Source organism: Oratosquilla oratoria, chromosome 27 (assembly GCF_046742065.1).
Source record: "Oratosquilla oratoria isolate Oo_2021 chromosome 27, ASM4674206v1, whole genome shotgun sequence".
In the NCBI taxonomy this organism is placed as follows: Eukaryota; Metazoa; Arthropoda; class Malacostraca; order Stomatopoda; family Squillidae; genus Oratosquilla; species Oratosquilla oratoria.
Window position 1 is genome coordinate 27,640,966 of NC_134803.1, and position 12,500 is coordinate 27,653,465.

The following is a 12,500-nucleotide window of genomic DNA, read 5'->3' on the forward strand; positions in this document are numbered from 1 at the left end:
ATCTTATACAGGCGGTGTGGTTTCTGCAAATTGTGTTACATTGTAATTTGCATTCATAATGTATCTCTCAAAATTAAGCACACTATTTGTCAATAACAATCATTGAACTCAACTTCATGATTCCTACCATGATTCTGTTACCCGCCTTCACAACATTCATCATTATATGTCTTCGTGATCCTTTGCTATTCTGAGGAACCAAATATATTACTAATTAACATAACTTCTCCACTAACTCTTACATATTATTTCAAACAATGACATTACATAACAATAACAATTTACTCTTTCAATGCTTACCAATAATGACTGCCATGGCACTTACGGAGATGTTGTCAACTCGACAACTACACACAGAAAGAACATTGATGATTACGATCCTAATGAGGAAAATGCGCACTACTTTGTTCGGAGGAATACATTTAAGTGATCGTAAATAAATATACGAGTTATGTTCCACTCAACATTCTCCTTTTTCCTAGAGTTTTTTAATCTTATTTTATTTTATTACATATATAATGGATCACTACAGTACATCAATTTCGACAATAACATTTTCCATTTTATTTTACATACATTGTAACTATCTACGTAACACGGGCCTGTGGTTGCCACTAAGTTCAATTATTTCTCGAACATGTCATCGATATCTTCTCATATATTCTCATATTACACCCAGACATTGTGCAATCTGTACTCAACATACATCAAATGTCACAAGCCGTGATTCGTAATTAAACTTAGTACATATCCTAATTTGTCAATACACTCGAACATTATACAATCGGTACTTGACACAGATCAAGAGGCCGGTAGTGTACGAATGGAAATGAGCTAGGGCAGTAGAATAACTCAGACTCGACGCCTCCGAAGAGGGCAATGTTATGTCTAGGTGAGGGCGACGTTTTGTCTATGTAAACACACCGACGGTGGTGACTGTTTTTATAATCGCTTATGTAATCACAACATTGTAAGCGCGGGTTACCTTCGATTGACTAATGCTGAGGTAAACAATTTTTGCTAGGGGCATTGAAATGGCTTTCCGGATTGGTGCAAGGTGCAGAAGGAGGAAAAAACTATTGGTGCATGAATTCAAAGTCACGCCCATAAGGAGTGACATTTATTTGAGAAGTCACCGGGGATTGGTTTAGAAAAATTAGTGACGTCAGACGAAGGTAGCTTAGCGTAAGATACGGGATCTCGTCAGACGTTCTACAGAGAAGAGATAGAGAAGATATAGGGAGAAGATATAGAGAGGGTGTAAGGAGAGAGGATCAGGAGACGATGTAGAGACGAGAGAAAAGAGATCCCGAGTGTAAGCTAAGGTGAAATTACAGTGAAAGAAGAAAGAAAATTCACCATCCTTTTATTAACCCAAAGGACGAGAGGAATAGGCATGGGGCCTAGAAAATAGTGAGACTACAGGAAAAAGAAGGCATTGGGCCTACTACTTAAGAGGAACTTGAATATTAGTGAACCTCACGTAACGAGAGGCAAGGGGCCTCGAGACGAGTGATATTACAAGTCAAATTTAAGTGACAGTGGTGACTAGGGGAGGTGAAACAAGCCGTGATTCGTCATTAACCTTAGTACATATCATAATTTACCTGTATAATATCATACATCAAGATATTCTTATACATAGTGCAATCGGCACTCACACATATATATATGTATGTATATATATTTATATATATGTATATATATATATTTATATATGTATATATACATATATATATATATACATATATATATATATGTCTATATATATATATATATATATATGTGTGTGTGTGTGTGTGTGTGTGTGTGAGGAAGGAGGAAGAGAAAGACACGGGTCTAAGACCGAGTTTATTCCTGACCGGTTTCGCTTACAGCTTCTTCTGAGGAATGTTGATCCTGGATGACGCTGATGGTATACATAGCAGTCCGACACCACAATCCTACCAACTGGGCAAGGGACGCAGGTCGGTGGACAGAGACCTGTAAATAATTGATTGATTTATTGAAAATAAATAAAATAAAATAAAATAAAATAAAATAAAATAAAATAAATAAGATGAAAAATGAGTTTCTCAAATCATGTATTTAAGATGAGTAGAAATGTAAAATTGATGAGAAAACTTACGTTAGTGTGGAATTTGGAACCTGCCGGACAAAAGATCATTGTATAAATTGAACAGCCAGGGCAATATAACACATCTCTTTACCTCAAATCACTCACTCTTTCCATTTCTAATTCTAACACGAGCTCCACTACTCTCGTTAAAAATCTTGACTGCTCATAGCAGCTTTCCTCCTATCCTATATATCTGCAGTACCTCCCACAGTGCCTTCCTGTCTACCCTGTCATAAGCCTTTTCCAAATCCATAACAGTCCAAAATACACCCTTACCTTTTCCTATAACTTTCTCACATATCTGTCTTACCATCTAATTATGATCTATGAAACCCCTACCTGTCCTAAAACCACATTGTTCCTCACCAACTACTCCCCTGTTCCTCTCCTAATTCTCTCAATGAAAACTCTTCTATTAGCCTTTCCATCTACACTTAACAAGCTGATCCCTCTGAAACTACTACACTCACACTTGTCCCCTTTCCCCTTGTAAAGTGGAACTATACAAGCACTCCTCCAGTCCTCTGGCACTCTACCCTCTGTTAAACAAACAATAGATAACCCCATCAGCCAGTCCATCATCACTGTACCTCCTTTTTCAGACGTTCTGCATAACATCCATCCAACCAAGGTGCCTTAACTGCTCTTATCATCTTAACAGCTGCCTTCACTTCATCTTTCCTTATTTTTCCTCCATTTTCCTCACTCATTGCTCTTATTTTCTTAGTGCTTCCCACTGCAACTACTTTCTCTCCCTATTCTCCTTCACATTTAGCAACTTCCTAAAATACTCTGCCCGTCTTCCTCTCAATACCTTCTCTTCCATTATCATCTCTCCATCTGCATTTTTTACATTTTCTTCTTTACTTGATTTGCCTTCTCGTCCTCTATTAATTTCCCTCCAAAATTTTTTTTTTATTACTTTCAAAATTGTCTGTCATATTTTTACCCAATTTCACATCTGCTCTTCTCTTTGCCTCCTTTATCTTATGCTTTACTTTGTACATCTCATATGATTCCCTCGTCCTAATTTGTAACCAATCTATGAAATCTTGCTTCTTCTCTTTTACACCCTTGTCTATTTTCTCATCTCACCACTCACTACCCTTTCTTCTATTTCCTCCCATCCTCCTTGTTCCACACACCATCCTTGCACACCTTATGATTTCTTCCCTGAACCATTCCCATTCCTCCTCCACTCCTAGTTCTACTCCATCCTTCACTCCCTCCTACTCTCTCAGCTATTTCTTGTACTCCTTCTCTTTTTCTTTCTCATTTAAGTAGTTCACTCTCAGTACTTCCCTACATTCTGCCCTTTTCTTTTTTCTCCGCCTATCCTCCACTCTCAGCTTACCTTCCACCAAAAAATTACCATATATCCACTCACTTTTTCCCCTTAGAACATGTACATCCTTCACTCTTCTTACCATACTCCTGGTTACCACTTTATAATCCATTAACGCTTTATCTACCACCCTTCCACCTTCCACCCTCTACCATGTAAACTTATACTTGCCTTTCTTCCGAAACACTGTATTTGCTATCATCAACTCTCTTTCGAGACACATCTCTACCATCAACTCTCCAATACGATTTTTTTTTCCTGGAACGCCACACTTCCCTATCACTCCGTCAATTGGTTCATTTCCTACCCTAGCATTAAGGTCACCATATACAACTACATTGACATTTCTCCCTAATCCCTCTATGCACTCATTTAAATCCATCCAAATGTCTCCCTTTACTCTACATTTTTCTCACTACCACGCCAATATGCGCTTACAGAAACCCACATCTCCCTTTCCATCTTTACCTTTATCCACATTAACCTTGAAGAAACCTACTTCCACTCCACTACACGCTTACCTATCTCTATACCTACTAGTATAGCCACCCCTTTTCTCCCTCATCCCCTCTTCACTCCTAAAAATTTCCCAACCACAATCCCAAAGTCACTCTCGCCACTTCCTTTCAACTTAGTTTCACTCAATGCCAATACATCCATCTTTCTTTTCACATACATACTGCCTATCTCTTTTCTTTTACTCTCATCTGTACCACATCCACGCACATTAAAAGACCCAAACCTTAGGGTACTGGTTGGAAAACTCCTTAGGAATGTCCACTTTGGGTCTACAGGAAGCAGGAATCCTAGTCCTAGCCCCGTCCCGGTTTTAGTCGCCTCGTACGATTCAAGTGGGAAGACTTGGTGGCAGCATTCTTTTCCTCCACCACAGGGTTGGGTGAGAAAAGGAAATGGGTATTCCGAGAAATGGTATAGGACAGGAACAATGGGTGGGGGGACAGCATAACGGTGGGACAGACGCAGTGTAATAGAATGGTCATAATTTCTCTATACACAGAGATTTCCTCTATCACAGACAAAATTATGTGTGGCTCTGGTCCAAAGGGGCGCCCCATTTAGACCCTAAAGTATCAGCTGCATGCTAATTTGTCACAATAACATGCAGCAAAAACCCCAGTATACATACATATATATATATACAGTATATATATATATATACGAGTATATATATATATATATATATATATATATATATATATATATTTATATATTACAGGTGAAAAATGTAATCACACAATTGTCAATCACGTGAAAACCACTGTTGGATTAAAAAAGACTGGAGACGGGGAATCTATATATTTCGATTGTTCCACACACCATCTTTGCACATCTTATGACTCCCTCCTTGAACCATCCCAATTCCTCCTCCACTCCTAATTCTACTCTATCCTTCACTCCCTCCCATTCCTCTCTCAGCTTCTTCTTATACTCATTCTATTTTCCTTTCTCGTTTAAGCAGTTCAATCTAATTACCTCCCTACCTTCTGCCCCTTTCCTCTTTCTCCACCCATTCTCCACTCTCAATTTACCTTCCACCAGAAAATGATCTGATATTCCACTACTCTCTTCCCTTTGAACATGTACATCCTTAACTCTTCCTACCATATTCCTGGTCACCACTATATAGTCCATTAACGCTCTATCTGCCACCCTTCCATCCACCACCCTCTCCCTTGTGTACTTATGCTTGGCTTTCTTCCTAAACACTGTATCTGCTATCATCAACTCTCTTTCAAGACAAATCTCCACCATCAATTCTCCACAACGATTTTTACCTGGGACTTCATACTTCCCAATCACTCCGTCTATTGATTCGTTTCCTACCCTGGTATTAAGGTCTCCCAATACAACTACATTGATATTTCTTCCTAATCCCTCTATGCACTTATTTATATCTACCCAAAAGGCCTACCTTTCATCTACGCTTTTCTCACTACTAGCCCCATACACATTTACAAAGATCCACATCTCCCTTCCCAGCTTCACCTTCATCCACATTAACCTTGATGAAACCTCCTTCCACTCCACTACACGCTTACTTATATTTTCTCTTACTAGTATAGCCACCCCTTCGCTCCCTCGTCCCCTCTTCACTCCTGAGTACCTCCCAGCTACACTCCCAAACTCACACTCGCCCTCCCCTTTCATTTTAGTTTCACTCAAAGCCAGCACATCCATCATTCTTCTCGCAAACATACTGCCTATCTCTTCCATTTTACTCTCATTTGTACCACATCCACGCACATTAAAAGACCCAAACCTTAGGGTACTGGTTGGAAACTCCCAGACTCTCTTATGTCTTTACTTTTTTTTTTAGGAATGTCCCCTTTTGGGGCTACAGGTAGTAGGACTCCTAATCACATCCCCCCGTTCCGTTTTTTGTCGCCTCTTACGACTCAAGTGGAAAGACTTGGTGGTAGCATTCTCTTCCCCACCACAGGGTAGGCGAAAAAAGGAAATGAATATTCAGAGAAATGGTGCAGGACAGTAACGATGGGTTGGGGGACACTATAATGGAGGGATAGTTGTAGTGTATATATACATACATACATACATATATACATACATACATACATACATACATACATGCATACATACATACATACATACATACATACATACATACATACATACATACATACATACATATATATATATATATATATATATATATATATATATATATCACTTGTACAGAATGTAGTGGCACATTTGTAAATAATAATCACGAAGAACCCACAGTCGAAATAAAAGGAAACTTAGAAGAAGGTATAACTTCTATATTTTGGCTAATAGCTATGGCCGAAATATAGAAGTTATACCTTTTAAGTTTCCATTTATTCTGACTGTGGGTTCTTCGTGATTAATGTATATGTATATATATATATATATATATATATATATATATATATATATATATGTGTGTGTATATATCGTCGGCGGTGCATCGTAGTCCGATGATACCACGCTTCCTCCTATTCATAGTGTCTGAGATGGTTGTCTGAGATGGTTGTTGTCCAATTTTGGTGTAGAGTTTACTATGGCATGACGCTTCTTTCTATTTATGGTGTCTGAGATGGCTGTGTAGTCCAATTCTGGTGTTGAACTTTCTGGGGCATGACGGGCACTGGATGGATGGGGGAGGACGAGGGGCGGCGAGACGAAGTCTTCTGAGTTGCCGTTTTTCCTCGTCTCTCTCCTTTCGCATGGTCTCGAACCTCTCCGTTCCAGCCCGAATTGTGTTGCGCCAGATTGAGCGGTCACTGGAGACCTCTTCCCAGGTCTCTGGCTCAATTGTGGTAGACCTCAGGGTGGCCTTCAGCTGGTCTTTGTACCTTAGGACGGGACGGCCACGGGGGCGTCCTCCTGTGGCCAACTCGCTAAAGAGGATTTGCCGGGGCAGTCTTGTTTCTGGCATCCTAGCGATGTGGCCGGACCAGCGAAGTCGATGCCTCATGATGGTAGACTCCATGCTTTGGCTGTTTGCACGGGAAAGAACTTCATTGTTGGTGATGTGGTCCTTCCACTTAATGCACAACATGGATCGGAGCTTCTGTTGATGGAAGCATTCAAGTTTCTTCAGATCTCTGCGATAAAGTGTCCATGTTTCGCAGCCATATAGCAGAGTGGAGACAACGACGGCTTCATAAACCCTTAGTTTCGTTCTTCGGGTAAGATCTTTGTTGTCGAAAACCCGTCGACACAGCTTTCCAAAAGCGATATGGGCAGCTGCAATTCGATGTTCTACGTCCTTTTCCGAGTTGCACTTGGAGGTAAGTAAGCTGCCAAGATACGAGAATTGGTCAACTTGCTCCAGCGATGTACCAGAAATAGTGATGTCAAATTCTGGCAGGGCTGTTCTTGGAGCCGGTTGTGCAAGAACTTTGGTCTTCTGTATGTTCACATTCATCCCGAAACGTTGATAAGCTGCAGTGAAGTTGTTGACTGACTGTTGTAGATCATTAGCTGAGTGGCAGAAGGTAGCATTGTCATCTGCATACTGCAGTTCCGTGACTGTTTTGATGGTTGTTAGTTGTTTGGAGCGGAATTTGGCCAGGTTGAACAGCCCACTATCAAGTCGATACCTAATGTCAACGCCTGGGTTGTCAGATGGAATCTCGTACATCATTGCAGCAAGATAGAGGGCAAAGAGTGTTGGAGCCAGGACACAACCTTGTTTCAGCCCACATGTGATCTCAAATTCTTCGGACAACTTTCCTTGATAGAGTACACGTCCAGAGGTGTTTTCATGTAGGGCTCGGACCAGAGAGATGTAGTTGTCCGGACAACCGAAACGTTTGAGAACCCTCCACATGGCAGCTCTTGGTACGCGGTCAAAGGCTTTTTCCAAGTCATAGAAAACTATGAAGAGGGGTTTTTGTTGTTCCCGACTTTTCTCCTGCAGCTGTCTTGCGCAAAAGATCATATCAGTTGTTCCACGGGATGTACGAAAGCCGCATTGTGATTCTGGGAGAATCCGCTCTGCCATTTCCTGGAGACGGCTTAGGAGGATCCTTGCAAATATCTTCCCTGCAATAGAGAGCAGTGAAATCCCTCGATAATTGCCGCAGAGCTTTCGATCTCCTTTTTTAAAGAGAGTGATAATGAGATCTTTTGGAACTTGCTGGACTGTCCATATCTTGAGGACATATATATATATGTATATATATATATATATATATATATATATATATATATGTATATATATAATGGGAAAGGTGGAGGGGGAAACACGGGTCTTTATCTGATTATCGAGTTTATTCCTGACCGGTTTCGCTTACAATAGCTTCTTCAGAGGAGTGTTACTCTGGGTCGAAGTTGGCGGTGTATATAGTGAGTCAGGCCCACGTTCCCTCCTTGCGGAGTGGTTGGTGGCTGGTTCCAGTACATGTCAAACAGCATCGGTACAATATAATACAATAATAGTAATATAATAATAATACAACACAACACGATCTATGATACAATATACAATATAAAATATAATATATAATATAATATACCAAATCATATCATGGTATATCACATTATAATACAGCCCAGGACAACTCAGACATAACACGATGACAAAATATCACGGTGACATTTATTTTCATATATATATTTCCATTTTTCAAAACTCGTATATTTGTTCTTATTATTATTGATTATGTATCGATGCTAATTATTATGTTGTATTATAATGTGATATACCATGATATGATTTGGTATATTATATTATATATTATATTTTATATTGTATATTGTATCATAGATCGTGTTGTGTTGTATTATTATTATATTACTATTATTGTATTATATTGTACCGATGCTGTTTGACATGTACTGGAACCAGCCACCAACCACTCCGCAAGGAGGGAACGTGGGCCTGACTCACTATATACACCGCCAACTTCGACCCAGAGTAACACTCCTCTGAAGAAGCTATTGTAAGCGAAACCGGTCAGGAATAAACTCGATAATCAGATAAAGACCCGTGTTTCCCCCTCCACCTTTCCCATAATTTGTCCCAATGTCTCTACATATATATAAATATATATATATATATATATGTATACATGTATATATATGTGTATATATATACATATATATATGTATACATATATATATACATATATATATATATATATATATTACATATGATGTATACTAATATATATATATATATATATATATATATATATATATATATATAAAATCAAACTGCTCGGGGAACACCAACTTGCGCTGGAAGGTATTACATGTGTATATAGTACCTATATATATGCACATACCCCTGTTTATATATAAATGTATACATATTCTCAAACCTTCCAAATATTCTTTGATCATTCCTACCTGCCAGCTTTTTCCATCTACACTTTTCTTCTTATCTGACTCCATCCATCCTCGTAACTTCAAACATATTTCTTAAAACAGTTCATTTCAAACACAGTATAAACGCCTCTTTTCTCACTCTTCTCCTCCTAGTTTTCCTTCTCCATCTTTCCGTCCTCCTCCTTCTTCTCCTCCTCCCTCACTCCTCTCTCTACTTTCTTCTTCTTCCCCTTCACCTCTTTCTTGCTCAAAATTTTCTCTTTTCGTCCTCCTCCTTCCCCTCCTATTCCTTCCTTCCTCCTTTCCCCCTTTCTTCCATCTTCCTCTCTTCCTCCTTTCTCTTCATTTTTCTCGGCTTTTCTCTCCTCCTTTTCTTTCTATCTCCATCCATCCCTACCTCCCTCCCTGCCTCCTTGCTCCTCCTCCTCCTCCTCCTTCCGCTTCCCCTCACACACAAATTCAATCAAGCACAGGGCCATATGGTATATTGGCTTGGACGCCCAGTGAATGTAAGATTGAAATATATAAAATAGTCATGCATCTCCTAAGATCTCTTAATATCAGAACAAAAAAAATTCATGGTTAAATGGAACATACACAAGAACGACAGTACGGTGGAACTGTAATTTCAGCCCAACATTGTTATAAATATAATTGTAAAAGTATTAAGCAAGACAGGTAAGGTTCTCATGTTGGCCATTTTGTATTGTTGTTGTTTCAATATAAATGAAATATAAATCTATGATATTGAACAGTTAGGATCCTATAGGAGTTCAATGTTTATCTTCAGTGAATTAATGGAATTATAAACATCAAATAAATCAGGTAGGCCGAAGGCTAAAGCCATCGTTATAGAAGTTTACCACAAAAATATAATTTGCTCTGGAATTGAAGGTAAACAGATGATGATAATGTAAAAAAGAGTAGAAAAGACTTTTTATTTGTACAAAGAATATGTATAACAGAAATTTCTTTATATCATGTGTAATAACAGAAAAGGGAAAACATTGTTTTATGCATAGATACAGAATATGAGTGTAAAAATTTATTACCTATACAAACAATATATGAAATAGACATGAATGTATATCAATTGTAACAGCAGGAAAATGAAAATTTTTCTTGTATATGAATACGTTTATCATGCGGAATAACAGGAAAGGGAAAAAATTGAACTGTTTGGTATCTGAGCTCAGAGATACTGCTCCAATCTCGCATCCAAGGCTTGAGGTCGCGGCATTGGTGGCCCTCTTGGTACCTCTTGGCACTCTCCTTCGTGGCACCGTGACCTCGAGGAAGTCCGACCACGTAGCGGCCGCATTCCGGTGGGGGTTCTGACGGACCCCCGGTCATGCAACACCGAATGCATAACAATGTTCTTCGTCCTGGATCTAACATTGCTCGAGCTACTCTTTCTATATTTTCGTTACTGTCCTTCATTTTTTGTGTTAGTGTGGTCGTGGATGTAGTGATTGAATTTGTTTTAAAAGTAATGGTAGCAGAGGTAGTAGGTTTAGTAATTATTACAATGTTGACAAACTTTGATGACTAAAGAAACTTAGGCGGACATTTTTAGTCTCCCGAATTTTTTCTTTTCTTTTTTTATCATAGTGCAGCTTGTCCCAATGAATAGTAATCATATCGTATTGATACGGTGTTCCTAGCGGTACTTTTGGTGGTGATGGTGGTGACTGCTGCAACAGAAGTGATGATAATGGTGGTTGTAGTGGGATAGTGATAGCTGTAATTACAGATATTGAATCATAGGAGTTTGGTGGTGATGGTGGTAAACATCATACGACAACAGTAATCACAATAATGAAGGTAATATTGGTTAAAATTTAATAACGATTTTACAAATATTACTGGTGTTGGTGATACAAAATGCTGTGCTGATGGTGGTGTTGTGGAGATGGAAACTGTGGTTATGGTGGCCAAAGTGGTGGTGCCTTCGGTGAGGCCGGAAATTGTGATGGTTCTGGCGTTTCCCGAAGTTCTTGTGTGAAGTGTCCGTCTCATCCGACTGACGGTGTCTGAAGCGGACAAAGGTGGATTAATTTGGTGAAATCCAGGGCATTTAGTGAAAACATTTACAGTGGGTGCGTTGGTGGGTTGGTGGAGAAACATGAAGAATAACGAGACAAAAAGAGAGAGAGACAAAGGACAATAGTGAATGCCTAAGTATCATTTTACCTTATTTGTATACACATTTATGTTTGTTTATATACGAACTTATTTATTGATCTATTAAATGTTCGTTTATTTTTGCTTGCTTGAGTATTCTTATTTCATGCATTTGTGCATTTGTTTTATTTTACATTACTTTTATTACTATTATCATTATTGTTATAATTATTTTCTTTCATTTACTAGCCCCTGGCTGTGCCCGTTCCGGGCTCTGTTTCGCCTCTGACGGCTTTCGGTGGCTAGTTGCTCATCGTTCTGTAACTTAACATTCTATTCAACAAAATAACACATCTTTACCTCATTCTATATCACAGTAAACAATTCGTGACATCATATCATCTTTTCTTCTGATTGGCTGGTCTTCAGACGCGACGGCATGTCTCTTCTTCTGACTGGCCGGTCTTCAATTGTGACGTCATGCAGCATTTTCATATTTCGTTTATTTCTACAAATTATTATTTTTTATATACTGTGATTTATTCATTCAAATTTTTATATCTTTATTTATTTAATTTTTTTTTATTTATCTGCCATTTATTTTATTTTATCTATTTAGCTATTTATCTGTTTATCTATTTACTTATTCATTAATCTATTATCTATTTTTCGCTAATTTGACTATTTTATCTTATGCATTCATATATCAATTTTCTTTTATTAAATTTTTCTGTCATTTTGTCGATCATTTATTCATATATTTATATATTCATTTATTTATTCATTTATTCATCTATTTATCTGTCTGCTTATTTATCCATTTATCATTTAGATACAATATCTATTTGTTTACTTATTTTATCTTATCTATTTCTTTCCGGGCTCTTATTGGACCATATACATTTCTTCTTTTTCTTTTTTTCTTGTGTTCCCGTTATATCACATGTGTTGTATGCTGAAAGGAATTCAGTGTGAATGTAGAGGTTATGACGACTAACGTTTCCGTAGTTACATTAGTTACTATACATGAACGATTTGACAGTACTAACATGGATAACCGCTGTAATAGAATTA